Raw genomic sequence first — 17,415 nt, forward strand, 5'->3', positions numbered from 1 at the left:
AAACAAAAAAAAAAGAAAGTTGAGCTTGAGTCCTACTGTACATATTCCAGATTCCTCCTTCAGAGCGAGTAAAACATAGACAGCTATCATCGTGCATTATTCTGGTACAAGACACATTTTTCATCCTGTCTGTCATCTTTTGTTACAGATGAGGTCTCGACTTCATTTCGTTATTTATAAAAATTTCATTATAAAAGTCGATCAATTTAAAAAATCTATTACAAATAGTCTTAATATATAATAACATATATTAATGAATTTTACTTACATAATGAATATCATTTCAGCTCAAACACAAAACAACAACCGAAGGCACTCAAAGTTCAGTGCGTGTGTGTGTGTGTGTGTGTGTGTGTGTGTGTGTGTGTGTGTGTGACGGGGGTGGGTTAATTTAGTGACTAATTAAAGTAGAGGGTGACCGGCTGGGTGAAACATCAGTGCCCCCTCCTCTCTTTTGTCATCTTTAAAGTGGCCGTAGGAGTGTTAATAATTTGACCCCCCCCCCCAAATGTCTCCTAAGTGATGGGGAGGAGGGGGTCGTTTGAAGACTGACCCTCCCCTCTTGTTTCTTGTCTCTCTCCCTCCTCCTCCTCCTCCTCCTCCTCCTCTCCCCTTTCTTCTTACTCTCTCTTCTTCTGTTGTCTTCTTCTTCTTCTTCTATCCTCTTTCATGCTCCGCGGCCTCAGCTCCTCCTTTTCAATCTGCTCGGCTCAGCGGTCGACTCTTACAGGCCGAACGGACTGGAACTGTTGCTGTTCCCTCTGATGTGTGGGTGGGGAGGGGGGAAAGACATGGGAGGTGTCTCCCTCCTTCCTTCTTTCCTTCCCTCGTTTCTACCTCTTTCTTCCCGCCTAACTGCCATTTAAATTTTTTCTTCTGTCTTTACATTTTCGTTCCCTCGCTGCCGCTCATTCTCCCTCCACCCTTTGTCTGTTGGAGAAAGTGAATCAGAATAAGGTTTAATGCCAAGATGGAATTTGCCTTGGTGCTAAACAACAACAGACAAAAGAAACAAGTACTGCAAGCCAAGATTCTTAAATATGAAATCTGAAACAAATCAAATGACCATTCACATACACTGGGCATGCGTGTGCCATGTTTGGTGTTTGACTCCTGCACATGTGTGCAGTGACAGTGTGATAAAAAGCAGAATTTAACTGCACAACCACTGCTGGCATAAACAACAAGCCTGTAATTCATTATCCATGAAAACTCAGCGTGGACATAACCAAAAAGTTAATTCATGACCTTAGTGGTTTGACAAAAAAATAAATAAATCAATATATCTTACCTCAAAGTCCTCTTATTTTTTTTTTTTCTGGAGCTGCTGAATCTCAACTGGAAACACATTAAACGTTTGATTGAAACTTTCAGTGGAAAAGCAAATAAGTGAAGGTTGAGTTCATTTTTTTTTTCTCAGCCTTTGTCAAAAGTACCTTCCTTCTTGCCTGCCTTTCTTATTTTTTTCATAAAATTCCAACCTCTTTCCAGTAAGCCAGTTGTTATAAATGGTTTATGAATTGTAATTAATGGCTTTATTGATGGTTAACAAGTCATTTATTTAAGTATTTTAGATCATTTCTCGGAACATACTACGATAAACTGCCTAGTTCATTAGGATGAGTCCTAAAATGTCTTGTCTGACAAGTTACACTCAACCATTTGTTATCAACTTATTAACATTTACAATGAACACTTATTATAGCTTACTAAAACTAATAAGTGCATTGTTACCATGTCAAAAAGTCAAAAAGGGGCTCAGTTTTTCTTTTCTGTCTTAAGTTCCCTGTTTCCCTCATGTTCTACAATTCACTTCAAACAATCATTTGAGAGAAGTGACTCCTTCCTAAATTCCTTTCCTTCCATCCTTCCTTCCTTCCTTCTCTCCAGACGGGTATATATTTTGCTCAGCTCAGGGAGGCTGCAGGCGGTGGAGCAGCAGCAGCAGCAGCAGCAGCAGTCGTCTGGTTGTTGGCTGCCAAAAATGGAATTAAGTCAGTTGCCAGGCTGGATAAGGAATTGGATTCTCTTCCTCCTCTGTTATCCCTCTGGACCAGATCCTGTTTCTCCCCTGAGGGGTGTGGGGGTTAGTGGTGATGGAGTGAGGGGGGGCGGGTGGTACGGTGGGGTTAGATCTCTGCCAGGTCGCTGTCACCGGAGCACCTCAGTGGGCCCACATCAGGCCACACCTGTCCCCCAAAACCAGGCCGTGTGTCTGGGCAGCAGCTGCAGCCAGCCGGGGGTCTGAGTCTCCGGACTGTCCGAGGTCTTCTCCACGCCACACCGGCTTATTTATCTTCACAGGATGCAACACCTGGCTGGGCCTCCACCCAGCTGGACAATAACACTACTGACTGATATCAATAGAGGCTTTGGAGTTTCATCACAAATCTCCTAGCAACCGCGGCTGGCGCCATCATGGAGAAGTTCACTGTGCGGAAATAATGTGGCATCCAGGGTTAAGGAAATCATAGATAGTGATGCATTACTGCAGGTACTGTTGGGCTCAGAAATGTCTGAGTTAGTGCACCTGTTTCCTTCCTACACCTGTATAATAACTAATGATTCGACTGACAGTCATGAATCCTACCTGCTAACCAAAGCTAATAGCTGTTGGTCATTTCCGGGCTTCAGCGCTGAGGCTGTCAGTGCTGGTGTGAGGTCTTCACAGAAATCATAAATTTGTTGATCTGTAAGTCAGTCGGCAGGTCCAGTGAGTTTCCCCTTTGGTCCAAACTGAAATATCTAAACAACTGCTGGACAGATTCCCCGGAGGATGAATCCTTCTGACTTTTCCTGAAGCAGCACCAGCAGCTCAGCGTTTTCACTCATTATGTGAAGTATCTCAACATCTACTGGGTAGATTGGCACAACATTTGGTTTAGACATTCATGGTTCCAAGAAGATGCAGCATCATGGCTTTGATCCACTGACTTTTCATCTAGCGCATCATCAGGTCAAAACTTAAAATACATTAATGACCTACTTTAGCCTCAGTCGTACTTTGAGTTCACTGTTATGGTGAACATGGTAAACATCATATGTACCTGCTAAATATCAGCATGTTAGCATTGACATTTTGAACATGGTGGAATGCTAACTGTAGCATTTAGCTGAGTACAGATTCAGTAAAGATTTAACTTCAGGAAAAACGGATACTTAGCTTTGTGACTTGATACAGGAGGAACAAACTGGACCAAGTTTTAGCAATGATTATGGCTATAGCCATACATTATCAAATGTGCTAATCAGATGCTATAGAAGAAGACAATGACCATTAGCTGACCAGAGTGTTAGTTAGCTAACAAGCTGATGCTAACTGAATACAAAATCAATCAGACTGATGGTCTGCTCACAGTTGAAAAGATCAATTGTATCTATTTATGTCTGTTAAATTGTGTAATAAATCTTTGTACTGCTTCTGTTGACAGCTAAGGTCCATCATTATGGCAACCAGGCAGGTCTAAAAAACCCATTTGGTTTGCTTTCACTGCCGTTTACGTTCCTAATGATAGAGTTGAATGGTTTGTATAATTATAATTAATTTCTGTAAACATTTCCAGAAATCAGATGAGTCTTGAGGGAGAATCAATGATTGTAATTTTTCATTTTCTGTCCCTGTGCGTCTCCAAGCTTTTTTTTGGTAAAAGTATTAAACACAGCTGGACGAGTCCCTTTAGCGAACAAGGGGATGTTGGAGGTGAGGGGGGGTTGGCTTGTGAAACAGACCATCGGACCTCAAAATACATCTTCTCTTCTACTTTTTCATTAAAATTATTTTTTCTATTCTCCAAAGAATGATTTGGAATTTAAAGTCCTCTATAATTGGGCCTATATTTTCCCGGCCTGCTGCGGCTGTGCTTATCAGCGAGGGGTAAGAATTAAGACCACATAGGGAACCAAATAACATTTTTTAAAAGCTGGGAGACTTAAGTAGAAAATTGGCTTAGCATGCAGATAGCAAAGTCAACAATGGGAACATATATCCCAGCTCGGAGTGATTGAAGTCGCTGTCTTTCTGAATAACAAAGTGTTTGATTTTCACCACGGCTCTTACATAAACTGCTAACTTGATTTCACACTCTGGATCTGAGGGTGACAACAAACACTTTAATTAGAGGAAGATGATGCAGAGAAGGGGAGGGAGGAAAAGGTGATAGACGGTAACAAATCCCCAGCACACTCCAGACAGCCTAAATATACAGCCAGCAAAGCAAAATATAATAATTTTTTCTCCTACTTTTCATATCTTATTATTTTCCTCTTCATTCTCCAGCTTGGAATTGTGAATATTTTTGCATAGCTTAAAGCCTGGGTGCTATCTCGCCCAAACCTACGTGGTTCATTTGCATTGTGGAGGGTTTGCATGGGAGTTTAGAGGGTCTGAAGGGGGGGTTGTGTGTGCCATAATTAGGCCTTTGTGGTTGAGGTTTGGACCGGACAGTGTACCTGCAGTCCTGGCTTGTAGCTGCTGTAGTGCCGCAGACTGAGTGGCACCTTGTAGCCCTTTGAACCGAGCCCCTCCACACTGCGAGATTAACTCCTTTCAGAGAGCCTCCGTCCTCTAAGTAGTTGTTTTTATGCTGATAGAAGAGAAGAAAGAGAAAGGGAATGAAAAAAAGCCGAACAAAAAGCACAGACCCCTTGCACTTGATCCTGCGGACGTTATTAAGCGGCCGGACAGATCACCAGAATTGATAAACGGCGTCCAATAAACGTGCCAATCAAGGCCTCCACCTTTTTCTGCAACCCCAGAACTAAACGCCACCTCTGAGCTCAGTCCGGGCTTTATTGGTCAGCAAATAATCAAAGCTCTTTTTTCTCCGCTGGAGGGGATTAGAAAGACGAAGCTTAGCCCGCTGGACCAGACACTAGCGGGGAGGCCAGGGGGTCTCCTTATCAGGGCTCGGCTGCTGGATGCAGCCCCGCTACAGGACAGATTGCTTTCACTGTCGCCCGTCTGCGGGGAAGAACAAAGACGCACCACCGCCGCCACCATAATGCCCCGACTCTGGTGGGGCACCGAGGGCTCTGAAATACACCTTTATGTATTCATTAAGATGAGCAGTGAGATCATACATGCCTCCACCTCCCCCTGCCTCCCGCCTTTCTGCTTCTCTTCTTTTCATCCATCCATCTGGCCTCCATTAAACGGGGTTAATTTCTTCCTCATAACCTGTTTTCTGTGATTGTGTGGGTGGAGGATATGTACAGAGATACATGGGCTGCGTGTGTGAGCGTATATGTGTGTGTGCTGCAGTATTCTGACATATTGGCTCGATGTCTGCACCCTCACTGACTCTATGTATGATATGTTGAGAATAACTTGGATACTTTAAGTAAATCTTGCTGATAATACAAACTTACTTACTTCAGTAAGGTTTTGAATGCAGGACTTTTGCTTGTAGTGGAGTATTTTCACAGTATGGTATTAGTACTTTTACTACTTACCTCTGTCAGTGTGGCTTGTCTCATATTGAAACCTGAATATTATCGTTATATCTTAATCTGACAGACTACATAACCTGTGTGAAATATTAGGAATAATGGTGGAATATTAGTCTGCATTTAAACATAGTCAGTTATCTATCAAACTCATTTTAGCAATTTGATGTAAATCTTCTTCAGGACCGGGAGGGAAACTGTGTACTCAGGTCGCTTCTCTCATGAGACTATGCGTGTTTTTTGTTTCTTTCTTTTTGCCTTTTTTCTGCTTCAATGGCAGAGTCCATGATATTCCAGTGTGTTCTGTGTGTAACACAGTGTAATCTTCATCTTATGCCGTGCCTTTAGAATTAAATGGTTACTGAGCAGAGCGATTGTAAACTGTAAACAGAGTCGTGTGATTTTGTCCAAGAGATCAGAACAAAACAGGCAACATGCTTGAATTTGTCCGATGAAGACCGAAGAGTCATGTTACCAGAGTGTACAGGACTGAGGATCAGAGTGTTTTATTGCTTCTAAATTATAAATAAAAGAATCCATTTTTTTACTGTACGTGAGCTCACTTTAGCAAAACACTAAAACTGTCAAATTTGCATACAGAAAACTGTGCTTTAGCTGAACACCTTAATCCAGGGTGTATCTAGCCCATTGTGTGTGTGTGTGTGTGTGTGCGTGTGTGTGTGTGTGTGTGTGTGTGTGTGTGTGTGTGTGTGTGTGTGTGTGTGTGTATGTGTGTGTGTGTGTGTGTGTGTGTGTGTGTGCGCGCGCGCGCGTGTGCGTGCCCATCTATTACTCACATGGAGGGGACATAAATCTGTTTACACAGTCACATTGTGGGGACTTGTACTTGTTGGGATAAAATGCAGGTGACCATAATGTAAATCATTCAATTTTAGGGTTAGTTTAGCTTTAGGTTAAGGTTGGGTAAGGTTGTGTGTACATGTGTGCATATGTGTATCTGCATGTGTGTACGTGTACGTGTATGTGTGTGCGTGTACATGTGAATTTGTGTGTGTGTCCATGCATGTATGTACATGTGTATATGTGTGTGTGCGTGTGCATGCATGTACGTGTGTGTGTGTCTGTGCACCTTTCTCCCATTGCATGTCTTTATGTAACACAGTTTGTACAAAGAGAGCTGACAGGAAATCTTCGTAGACACAAGGACTATAAACGCTCTCGCTGGCGGCCATGTTGTTGCTCTCCTGACATCTAACCCCAATTTGCGTCACACTAATTCCAAGTTTTAAATTACCTCTCTTTCTCTGTGTCCTCCATCTCTCTCTCTCTCTCTCTCTCTCTCTCTTATTATCTCTTATTTCTCCTCGCCAGTCCTTTACTCTAACTCTTTCTCTCTCTGTGTTTTAGGCCCTCGGGGCTTCGGCTCATTTCTTGCGGAGAAGAGAGCTGAAATAAAAGCAACATAAAGGAGTAAGGAGCCCGAGGAGGCGGCATGGCGTTGGGCGGACAGAGCGGCGCCAGGCCATGCCACTGACACACACCGCCACCTTCCAGCAGACTTCCTCAGATTCCCCGATAGCAGACATGTGACCTGTCAGGTGTAAGTAACCGTGGTTTGACCCCCACAGAGGAGGTATTTTCAGACTGAAGCTGCTGATACTCACTCTATGAATGTGACAATTTTATGCCGGAGGAAAAATAAAGAGTGAGTTCACTGGTTTTTACCACTTGAGTAGAACCAGCAGTTTGCAGCCATGTGGATCAATGAGCTTTTGATTGATGGCACTGAAGTTGAAGGTGAATGGATGTAACATGTTTATCTCAAAGCTGTAGTACAAAAAAAACAAGCTATCTGCATGAGCTCAGAACAATATGTTGATCTATCTTTGGACTTTGGGTGAAGTGAGCCTTTAAAAAAGCTCTCTGCCAGTATTCACACACAACCAACCTTCATGTCATGTCTCACGTTTAACTTTAAGACTCAGTGTCTTCACTCATCCTCATCAGAATGCCACATAGGCAGAGAAACAATAAGTGTGCGTCCTGCTCGTAGTTCAGTTATAAAATCCTCTCTCCTGAGTCGATTGGTGGACGGCAGCTCAGGAGGCTGAACCAGCATCTGGTTCAAAAGTGGATTACTTCACTAACATTCAGCACCAGAGCTGCGAGCATCCCTGTTTCCATCACAGTTAGTTTTGTAGATCAGTAATCATGAGACAGGTATACAGTCCGTCATGCAGTTGGACCGTGTTTCCCTGTGTACAATGATCATTTCAATCTTCAACATTTGAGAGGACATCGGAGCATCCAGTTCACTCTGTGCACAGATTTAAGTCATCAGAGCGAGCAGTTTACTGAATCCAGCATTTCATCCAAGGCGAATGTTTGAAAAGATGCACCTGCATCAAACAATTAGTCCCATTGTTGGTTGTACTTTGGAGAACATTGCCTGCTCGTGTAGCCCCTGAAACTATAAACAGGTGTGCACATAACTGGTACGTAGGTATGAACGTGCGACAAAAATCAGAAATGTGTAACATCAGTGGTTTCAAAACACGCCTCTGCGTACCAGGCGGCAACTGAACTGGGTCTGGGTTATAGAAACATTAGTGCTGTGAATGGAATCACTTTGAGTGGACAATGTAAATAGCTTGAACGGTGTAGTTGTTACAGTCCAGCAGGTGGCGGTAATGCAACACTTCTGAATACCAACCACCATAAAACACAACAGAAAAAGAAGAAGACAGCAACTGTGGTTGGTCAGCAATACACACATCTAATCTACATGTTTTTTATCAACACACTTGACCCAGTGAAGTAACCGACTATGACAGATGTCCAAAAAACAATATCGTGAGGCAGCTCCTGTCTCCTACAAAGAAAGGTCAAACCGAACCCCAGAAGAAGAAAAGACTTTTTTCAGAAAAGTGGCTTCATGATGTGTTGTGGGTTCAAGCTAATGATGAGCAATGTGGTGCAAGATATGTCATTCACATCCACGTCAACTATATGTTCAATCATTCATTATTTGATAAACACAAAAAGGAGCACATGAATGCTAATGCTAGCAAGCCAGCTATCAAGCAGTCAAGTAAATATATTTATACCACCTGCAGTTAGCACATCATTGTTTATTGTGAGCTGTTTTAAACCAGCTGAATGCATTTATAAAAGGGTCAGCGTATACTCACAGTATAATACAGTATTTTGTACATATAGATCTTCAAGTAGATGCAACACCAGTACAACCAGTCCATGCTGGTGTTTTGGATAAAGTGTCCACAAGATGACAGATGTCTTGTCAGTGCACGTGCCTGGAATGTGCATTTTCAATCGACAGATGGTTGAACTCTTCTGAAATCTGCTTCTTCTCTGTGTGCAGACTCGTCAATGACACATCTGTCGTTGGCCTCATCAGGCTGCCTCTCCTCATGTCTAGGTATATCCAACATGGCCGCGGGACTCGCAGCCGGGCAAGAGGTGACATGACGGCGCGGGTGTGTCGGTACGTATGTGAGACGACAGACTTTAAAAGGTCACACGCAGACAGCAAAGACGCGAAGCCCTCCGGGACTCGGCCTCCTGTCCCCGAGGACGAGGGCAGAGTTGAAGGGTTGAAAAGTTCATCCACAGGGGAGAAGAAAGGTGGGCGAGGCAGTCATGCAAAAATCTGACATGAAGACAAGACAGGGGGCTGGGGCAGGATTAGCCTGGGCTAAGGTGACAGAGGACAAATAATAGGTGGTACAAAAGTGGGTGTTTTACAGCGTAAACTGAGATGGTTTATGTTTCCTTTGGGCTGAGTAATCATTTCTAACTGCTGATCTTTCCACTTTCTTAAAGGACAACTTTTTAGGAGTTCGGTGTCAGTATGCAAAGTCTAGCAACAGAGCTGGCACAAAAGTCTTCTCATGGCAAAATTTGGATGCTCAACGTGCTTCCTTCACAGTTTGGATGCACTAAGAATCAACAGGGGTCCAGAGAGGTAGAAGTATTTACACATGAGAAACCAGCTGCCATCTATTGTAGAAATGTAGATTCTGTCAAGGAATATTTCAATTTTTCTAATGGCAGAAAATACATTCAATCATTTATCAGGGTAGAGTGGCTCTAGGTTTCTCCTCTTTAGGGTTGCCTCTACTAACTGTTCACACAGATCATTTCATTTTGACTTAAAAGTCAGCCAAAGATCAGCAGCTTCATCTTAAAAACTGTCCAGTTGGTACATTGCTCCTTGTTTTGGACCACTGATTGATGATTTTTGATTCAAAAGTATTAAAAAGACTGTCGAAGAGCTTAGCAACCAAATTAGCAAACACTGGAGCAACTGCTGTTCCAAAAAGCTAACTTTGCAAGTAAGACTGATGTTCAAATATGAGAAATCTGAAAATGAGCCGAGTCAATCAGGAATGTGCTGGACACAAGTGTTCTGGTTCTCCATATTCTTTCAATAGGTTTCTTTGAGAAAAGATGGCTGCTTCTTGACCATAGGTTTACTCTGCCATTAGCAGAGACAATGGGTCTAAAAGGAGCCTTTATATTGTATAATAGGAAGCATGGGATGTAGACCCTGCATAAAGTCAGATTCGGGTTTTGCTATTGAACATAACAATAACTTTGTATTATAATGATGTGGAGATATTGGTCAGATTGGAGTGACGATGCTGAGCTGCAGCGCTTTGACCCAGACGGACGCAGCGACATGATCTGAGGTGACAGACTGAGAATTCCTCACATTGCTGTGTTCATCTGAGGCCAAACTGCTTTCATGTGAGACTCTGAGGAGAGGAAGCACCTCTCCGGCCTCCAGACAGAGGAGGACTCGACACTTTCATTCCTCCGTCTTCACCATTAACCATTAATCAGCGTATAGACAGCCGGCTCTGGCCCCGCACCAGCACTTTAGGGCGTTTTCTATCAGTGCCATTCCAGGCAGATGGTGGAGTGAGTGTGATTGGCAGAAGAAGTGGAAGAAGCAGCGATGGAGCGGATACTGTTGCCAGGGAGCGTGGGGAGGGGGGATAAGAGGGTACGGTGAACGGGGGGGTTGTGGGGCGTGACCAGTCTTAATTATCCCAAAGGGTTGCCAAGTGTTGGCGCTCTGACAAGGTTTCAGAGCCGAGTGACGGGGTTCTAGCTCCACGGAGGCGCCCATACATGAGTTTTATTTTGGGGGAGGTTTGTGATTCCAAAATGTAAGTGACTAATGTGTTTCTGCAGACTGTGTTTGTTGCCATCAGGAGTTCTGACAGTCGTTCCCATGAAAAACAAAACAACAGTAAAGGGGAGAAGCCAGCAGTTGCTATCAGAGCATCTGAACTGGCTCTGAGTTTAATCCTTGGTTTAGATGAGTTTCTCCGATCCACTCTGCAAATCCGCGCTGGAATGTGGCCGAGTGTATGTCACCTTCACTGAGATACGGATCGACTGATCGGCCTGCAGAGCGGCCTCGTGGAGCAGATGAACAAAGCCAACCGCCTCCAGGTGGGGATAGCACAGGTGCAGCGTAACTGCCTGGAGAGGCACCAAAATGGCGAATGGGTGTTGGGTTCATAGGGGCGATGAGGAAGACGGCGGCAGCGCGGAGACACCAGGCCGCCGTCCCTCCCCTGCCTCTGCCGTCTAAGTCGTGTAAGGAGGAGGAGATAACTGGCCATCTCAGGTGAGATCATCAACACTGGGTTCAACCCGAGGTCAGGAAAAGCTCCCACAATGCCCCTTGTTTCCACAGAACACACCAGTATTGACCACGTCACCAAGAAAACCGTCGCTTCGATGCAATCGCGTTTCCTCGCTGCTGTCTGTGTTGTTGTTGTGGCGCTTCAAGGTAAAGAAAATATTCATAATCCCCACATTGTTGGTTCGCCAGCCATAACAAACAGGCAGCGACGTACGGCGCCGACGCCAGCCGAGCCCCAAAATGGTCACAGTTGGCTCAAACGACCGAATGGACTTGTTTGTCCTTATAAGTTCAGCGGAGGAGCGATGAAAGCTGGAGCTCATATCCAGCTCAACAGTCAGAAAACTGCATTCCCCACATTCCTCCTCCGTCCTGACAACCTGAGCTGCTGACAGACGGCTTCACCGAGGGCTGTAATTACTGCACCCTCATGGGAAATATTATAACCAACAAACTACTTTTGTCGGTCAAATGTGTTCATGACGTGTATCTGACTGCTTCTATATCTTATATTTTATGCTAAATATAAGAAAAATGTCCCTTTATTACTTTGCCTGTCAGGGTTTTCCTCACTGGTTTGTATGAGAATTTCATAGTTTTCAGATGCTGTGGCCAAAGTTCCTTTAACTGACCGAAAGTATTTTCTGTAGTATTGACTTTCACTCTTCACACATGCAGCTGCAGAATAGATGGGGTAAGGGGCATTCTAGCAGAATGCAAAACTTATGGATACCAACCACCATGAGACTCAACAGAAGAAGATGACAGAGCAGGGTCAGAGGCATGTGTATGTCAATAGGAGCTTCTATTATTTGTCAGTTTTCAAATCACCTGCAAAAGCATTGGCAAAGCAACTGTAAACAAGTTGTATATTAGTATACATCATCGGTGGAGTCTGTCGGCATGTTATGAGGTCTTGAGGTGGGAATATGGTGCACAGATTTACCTGAATATCGGTGTTAGCCCCCATGAACCTATCCTGGAAATGCATGTGTGAAAGGAGCTTAAAAGGCTATGTGTGCCCCTCGAGCATCAGTTTTGCAAATGCAGGGCTCCATGGTAAAATTAGCAACAATAAATACGCAACACACCTGGTTAATGTTGCAGTTTGATAATGTTTAGACACAAAAACTACTTGGTTAGGTTTAGGAAAAGATCAAGGTTTGGGTTAGAATGAGTACTTCAGTTACATACATTAAGTTACTTGACGCATAAATGTGAAAGGAGACGGCATTAACTCTTGGTTTCACACAGGGTACGAAGCCTTTGGACCGTCGTGCCACTGAGGAAGCTGCCATAGCCGACATGTTAGGAGTGAGATTGGGTGTGTTAATATAGTAGATGACACTATTCTATGGGAAATTTCCGATTAATTAAAAATAACAGATTTATTTTAATGTTGTCTATCAGATTGAGGACTGTTTATTTCCACACACACCTGAAGAATCTTCTGATTTCCAAATACTGCAGCTGTCATTCATTTACTTTTTCTCATTGTTGGGGTATTTTCTTTTTCTTTTTTTTTTTCTGCAACTAGAAATAAGATCAATTGCAAATAAAATACTTCAGAATTCTCTCTTATAATTTGGCAGAACAGGAAGCTGCACAGGTTGACTTTGTCTTCATTATATTTCCATCTGAAAACTGTTTCTACTCCACTTATCAACGTTAGAAAGTGCCTGTCAGAGGAGGAAGTCATCATAACTCGACATGTTTGTGTGTTGTACATGTACGTCTCAGGTACTCTGTGTGTGTGTGGGAGTTATTCGGTGGGCAGGTGAGTGCAGCAGTCATCCCCCTCCTCAGGCGTTTGTCAGTGAGTGACAGTTAAAGCGGAGGGCAGGGAGGACAGACAATACAGAGTAATGAGAGATGTGGTAAACAGGCTCGGCCATGCCTCCGTCACCGCCGCCGTGACATGTCAGCTCCACGCCGCAGCGCTTTGTTTACACGTCACCTGTCAGACCTGGAGAGGGTGCTGAAGTGGAAAGAGGCTCTCATTAATACCAGCCGATGATTAATATTTCCAACGTGCAGCTGAGTGATTTGTGTGACGAGTCTTCATGGCTGAGGCTCTGTGGCCTTCCTCAGTTAGCTCTGATTGAAAGTGTTTCTTTGAATTTTCCTGTAATCACCGCCGGGCCTCGTGGATTCAAGCAGGGACAGGCCGCCCGGTCAGGGTCAGGACTACATGAGCCACACTTCCCCTTCACCTCGTCTCTGTCATCACTCGCATTGTTTTTCAGGCACACATCTGTTTACATGATGCTTCACTACATCGTCACTGTACTGAGATTTAAGTGGCGGGGCCAGGCACTGTCGCTTGGCAGGGTTACGAGTTCGATTCCGGCTGAGACCACCCATGCTGGAGAAATCCTGCAGCTTCTGTGTAGCCATGATGCCCTGCATTTGAATCCACAGACTGTATAAAAAACTTTTGAGATTTGAGAATTTTGTGCAACATTCAACGTTATTTATGTCAGAAAATAAACCTTCTGCAAAGCCTCCATTGTTAATGAGGCCACCTCAAGCACGCTCGCTGTGTGGCTTTACAGTATGACCTGACCTGTGTCTGATCAGGTCTCCTCCCTGTCCCTGAATTTTCCTGTTAGCAAATTTGCTCTGGAAGGAGAAAAATTTCCAGGTTAAGCTGAACCACAACACCGCAGTTATCAAGACCTGAACATGCTGCTGCAGTTAATTTTCAAAAATAGAAAAGGGCATCTAATTCAACTTTAACCTTCCAAAACAACATTATCCTGGGCGCTTATCTTATCATATATATAGTGTATACTCAGTATTCAGTCAATTACTCGTTAAATAGGATCCATTTACAGATGCCACAAACCGCCCAAATCCATAGTAAATATAGACTGAATTAAATTTTGTCTGACTTTATTTTGAAACTAAATTTTGTGACTAAAGTTGTGTTCAGACTGAACACAAAGCAGCTTTTAGAGGTCAGGTGACTGCAATCAGAGTCAATGGAAAGATGCAAGGTGGATTCTTTATATGCAGCATGAGTTGAGGAGAAAATGGAGCCACACACAAGTTAAAAATGTTTAGATCTGACTGAAAAATCTGTTCTTAAAACAGCCGTCATCAATATTTTCCTAATAACAAAGCTCATAGTGATGAACCTCCAGAGAATGATCAACTGGACCTGCAGCTCCCCTCGGCTTTACGGAGCTTTATGTTGAGTTTCATCCATCCATCCATCCATTTTCTATGCTGCTTATCCCTTTTGGGGTCGCGGGGGGGCTGGAGCCTATCTCAGCTGTCAACGGGCGGGAGGCAGGGTACACCCTGGACCGGTCGCCAGCCGATCGCAGGGCAGCATATATACACAAACAAACATTCACACTCACACTCACACCTAGGGGCAATTTATAGTCACCAATTAACCTAATGAGCATGTTTTTGGTCTGTGGGAGGAAGCCGGAGTACCCGGAGCGAACCCATGCATGCACGGGAAGAACATGCAAACTTCACACAGAAAGGCCCCGTCTGACCCGGGGATCGAACCGCCGACCTTCTTGCTGTGAGGCACTCGCACTACCTGCTGCGTCACCGTGCAGCCTTGGTGAGTTTCAGTTCATTGTTTTTCTGTCCAGACACAACTTCACTGTTCTGGATCCATATTCTTTGTACATGTATCTATTAATCGTTTTGTCTTTCTGATTGTCCATGCTGTGATTTTACAGCATTGGTTTATTCTCTACACACAACGTCTATTTCCTGTCTGTCGGTCCTGAAGAGGGATCTGTCCTCTGTTGCTCTTCCTGAGGTTTCCTACATTTTTCCCATTAAAGGGTTTTTGGGGGAGTTTTCCTGATCTGCACTGAAGGTCTAAGGGTAGACAGTGTCGTATACTGTATAAATAAAAGGGGCCTGACTTGAAATTGACTCGTTTGACAAGCATCATGCATTTGAATACCCTTTCTAAATGAAAACGCCATCAGAATCCATTTGAACTGGCACGAAATGAACTGAAATGACCACTGGGTCACGTCTTTTAACAACCACCCTCCAAGTCTACGGGTGGAGATGCTTCCATACTGATGAGATGTTTTTTGGGTGGAGAATCACTTTAACCACTTACTGTATCCTCACTGCTTGACAACATGACAGTGACATGAAAAACTGGTTTCTTTCGTCTGAACTGAACCAGCAAGAAGATATTTGACTCCAACTGCAATTACAGCTGCAGTCTATAACATCTGTGTGTGTGTGTGTGTGTGTGTGTGTGTGTGTGTGTGTGTGTGTGTGTGTGTGTGTGTGTGTGCCCAGGATGCGTACTCTAATTGACCGACTGACTTACTGACTGGCTGTTATTTGGCGGGTTAGGACCTGCTGTGCAGATCACTCAGGGCTGCCTAATCATGCATTGTGTGTGCCAGTGATGGCTGCGTGAAGGAATGCCGAACTGCAGCTCGTGGTCGGGGAATCACCGCCGGGCCTCGTGGATTCAAGCAGGGACAGGCCGCCCGGTCAGGGTCAGGACTACATGAGCCACACTTCCCCTTCACCTCGTCTCTGTCATCACTCGCATTGTTTTTCAGGCACACATCTGTTTACATGATGCTTCACTACATCGTCACTGTACTGAGATTTAAGTGGCGGGGCCAGGCACTGTCGCTTGGCAGGGTTACGAGTTCGATTCCGGCTGAGACCACCCATGCTGGAGAAATCCTGCAGCTTCTGTGTAGCCATGATGCCCTGCATTTGAATCCACAGACTGTATAAAAAACTTTTGAGATTTGAGAATTTTGTGCAACATTCAACGTTATTTATGTCAGAAAATAAACCTTCTGCAAAGCCTCCATTGTTAATGAGGCCACCTCAAGCACGCTCGCTGTGTGGCTTTACAGTATGACCTGACCTGTGTCTGATCAGGTCTCCTCCCTGTCTATGTAAGTCCTTGTGTTCCCCTTTGTCTTTGTCGGTCCGTCCCTTGTACGTGATGTGTGATGTTTGCCTGGATTTCCTGCATGTTGGACGTTTGCCTCCCTTCATACTTCTTGTCTCATGCATCCCCGCTTTCTGTAAGTGTTTCCTGTGATTTTGGCCTTTTGCTGTATTTTTTTCCCTGTACTTGGATTTTGCTGTATCTGTTAAAATCAGAGCCAGTCTGTTCTGTCCCAGTTGGTCCGGAGTGAGACGTCTCTAAATCCTTTTGAAAATCGCAGTGATCTCTCCTCTAGTGGCAACATCCAAATCCAAAGAATCATAATCAAAAGTATGTATGTATGTATGTATGTATGTATGTATGTATGTATGTATGTATGTAAGTATGCAATGTTCCCAAAATGTAACCTTAGGCTGAAAACTATCATTCAGTTGTTGAGTTTGTCTAGTGTGTAGACATGCACCAACTTCTCTCGACCAGAGTCATAATAAGTTACATATCAATTATCAGTATGTATGTTCAGCTGTAATAGAGGTCTGACAATTAGGTTTTTTTCTCTTTGTGTGTTTAGTCTCCACTTCCTCTGCTCTTCATATTTCTTCTTATTGTTACGTGTCAGTCACCTGTGAAACACTTTGAGTTACACTATCTGGAAACTCTGGTAAAACATGGATGAAGAGAGGAAAAGAGCCAGCTCCTACAGTCAAATGCATCCAGTTAAGCAGACACATTAACAGGCAGAACTCAACATTATGAACCCAGCAAAAATATTCCTAATGGAAAATAAGAAGAGTATGGTTTATAAGTTGAAACACAGAAAAATCATGTCATGCCCCAACAATCAGAAAGACTTTCAGTAAAACTCATCGAAAGACACTAAATGTGATATATCCTTCATGTGTGATACTGTTTGTCCACGTCCTCTAATAAAAGGTTAAAATGCCTCCTAAATACAATTGTGCATCAGCACAAAAGTGACCACAGATTTTTTTTTTCCATTTCTGCTTCATTATAATAGTGACAGCTGGATAGACGGGAGAGAGATGCCGTCCAGCGAAGGGCCCGGCCTGGAATCAAACCAGGCCGCTGCAGTACAGAATCAGCCTCTACACCTGGTTCATACTCTACCAGATGACCATTAAGCTTGCGTGAATTTGCTCTTAACATCACTGGAAATTAGGGTATGTCATCAATACTTTTTTGAGTTTAAATAAAGGTTGGATGATTGAATGCATCCCTGCGAATGAACTCCGCTGCCATTTGTTAACTTTTGTCCTGGAACAGCCAGAGGGCCGCGCCAGATCTAAAGTCCATTCCTCGTGCTTGTAGCGACCTCTGCTGGCAGCAGGCGGGAGTGACACATCCTGGTCCGTCATCACACAAGCGGAGTGGTTCATTTTTAGAATCACACAAGGATTCA

The sequence above is a fragment of the Chaetodon trifascialis genome, chromosome 2 (assembly GCF_039877785.1).
Source record: "Chaetodon trifascialis isolate fChaTrf1 chromosome 2, fChaTrf1.hap1, whole genome shotgun sequence".
In the NCBI taxonomy this organism is placed as follows: Eukaryota; Metazoa; Chordata; class Actinopteri; order Chaetodontiformes; family Chaetodontidae; genus Chaetodon; species Chaetodon trifascialis.